Genomic DNA, 1,977 nt, shown 5'->3' with positions numbered 1-1,977 from the left:
TTCTCAGGAACAGTTGCCCTTTACAACATTGCTTGAAGTCATTAACATCTTCCTTTTGAGGGAGAAAGTGTGCGTTTTAGTACTGGATAGACTGCCAAATTTAATTCTTCATTTAACAAGCATTTAATAAGCACTTACTCCCCGCTAAATATATTGAAGGATAAAATTATGGCCCTTAGAGAGGCTAATTGAGGAGACAGATGTGCAAACAATTATAATAGAGAAATGTACAAAGTGCTATAGAAACGTAGGAAAAGGAGCAAATTAAAACCAGTGGAAGTTAAAAATTGTCTTCTCAGAGTAGATCATATACGAGCCTAGAAGAATACTTAAGAACTCACCAGAGAAGGGATAAGGCATTTGAAGAAAACAGTGTTTGACATTTACGTTTCGTAAAAGTTTTCGCATTTTATTTCTGGGACCCAGAACCTAACGTAGAGGTTCTCAAACTTTCACGGTGCCCTTTGTGCCCCAGCATTTTCATACTCCTCAGCCAAAAGAAATACCACCCAGTTCAGTTTATTAAGTAGGTTGGTTCAAACAGCTTACTAAGTATGTCCTAACAACTTAGTAGCTGTTTGGAAGAGTAATAATATGTTAAAATAAAACAAGGAGGTCATTGGACTAAAGTAGCTCCACTGCCTTTGGTAGTCTGTGTAAACAAACCATGTCACTGTTGTTTCCCTCAAGGATTTAAATCCCATGGCATCCTTGACAGTCCACTGCTGAGCCCCGGGGTACCTTGGCACACAGTTTGGGAACTTCAGCTTTCATACCCTCGACCAAGCTAAAGGAAGAGGGTCATTGAATGTATATTAAGCAAAAGAAAATAAAGTTATAGTAGCTGAATAGCGATGATTTAATTTTATTAAGAAAGATGGTGTTGTTGAAAATTGGACACAGGTATGATCATTTCTATTTTTAAATTCGGTATAGTTTTTACTGTTCAATTTATTTTAAAATGGGTCGTTTGTATGGTAATAATTTTTTAACAGGTGGATGAATTGCATATATCTATGATCCAGTGGATGGTAAACTTGCTGATTTTAATGGTACCTGACTTTACTGACCAAGACACCCTCCTGAAGTTGGAGGAGGAAAGTGATGAAAACCATGATGTGGGAGTAGCAAAGTTAGAGCTAGAGGCAACTGCCCTGGCGAAAAAGTTGGCCCAATACTCCACCTACTTGATCAGGTAAAACTACCTGTTTATTTTATTCTTTTGAAGATTAAATGCGACACAAAGCAGAGGAGAGGACAGTTAAGTAGCTGCAATGAGGGATTATTTTAAAATCTCGAAAGGAGTACTAGTTCAGTTTTTAAACTAGCTCCAACACGTTCCAGGTGGAATATGAGGTTTTGGCGTCTCCCCAGTGACTTTAGAATTCTTTTGGAAAACAGTGTTAGCATAGGCAGGATGGGAAGTATGTACAGATGTAGGAGCGAGAATCAGTAAAAAACAAAAAAGCCCACTGGCATAAGTAAAATACATCTTGCGCTTTTGCACATACTGGGGACATTTATGAAGAAGCTTGTAGTTTCGACCAAAACATCTCTTAAAAAAAAAAAAAATGAAGAAAACCTTTATATCTGAAAAACTAGAGGATTCCCACCAAATAGATATGAGGTCTGAAAAACGAATGTATTAACTGGTAAGCATACTATTACCGATTACTTCAAATTTGGGGGAGTAGCTTTTATCATCTAGCCGATTTCCCCCTTCATTTCCATTCAAAGTTGCCAGTGGTCAAGAGTGGGAAAGGAATGGAGGGGAGAAAGAGGACAATGGTGAAAAACTGAGAAAGAGACAAACTATACTGTTTGGTGAGTCAGTGGCTTCATTATCATGGTAGACTTCTACTTAGGGGAGGAACCAGCATGCTGTGTGTGTGTGTGTGTGTGTGTGTGTGTGTGTGTGTGTGTGTGTGTGTGTGTGCTTTTTTTCCAGTTGTTGCAAAGGGATGGTAACAGCGATGG

At 38.5% G+C, this 1,977-nt stretch overlaps 1 protein-coding gene across 2 annotated transcripts in view; it reads left to right on the top strand.

Annotated features, from left to right (window-relative positions):
• AXDND1 (axonemal dynein light chain domain containing 1) overlaps window positions 1-1,977 on the top strand; it is a 63,693-nt gene that overhangs the window by 45,422 nt on the left and 16,294 nt on the right. The window lies entirely within an intron of this gene.

This window comes from Pteropus vampyrus, unplaced genomic scaffold (assembly GCF_000151845.1).
Source record: "Pteropus vampyrus isolate Shadow unplaced genomic scaffold, Pvam_2.0 Scaffold65, whole genome shotgun sequence".
In the NCBI taxonomy this organism is placed as follows: Eukaryota; Metazoa; Chordata; class Mammalia; order Chiroptera; family Pteropodidae; genus Pteropus; species Pteropus vampyrus.
The sequence above is the reverse complement of the archived record's forward strand: the minus strand, read 5'-3'. Positions and strand labels throughout refer to the sequence as shown.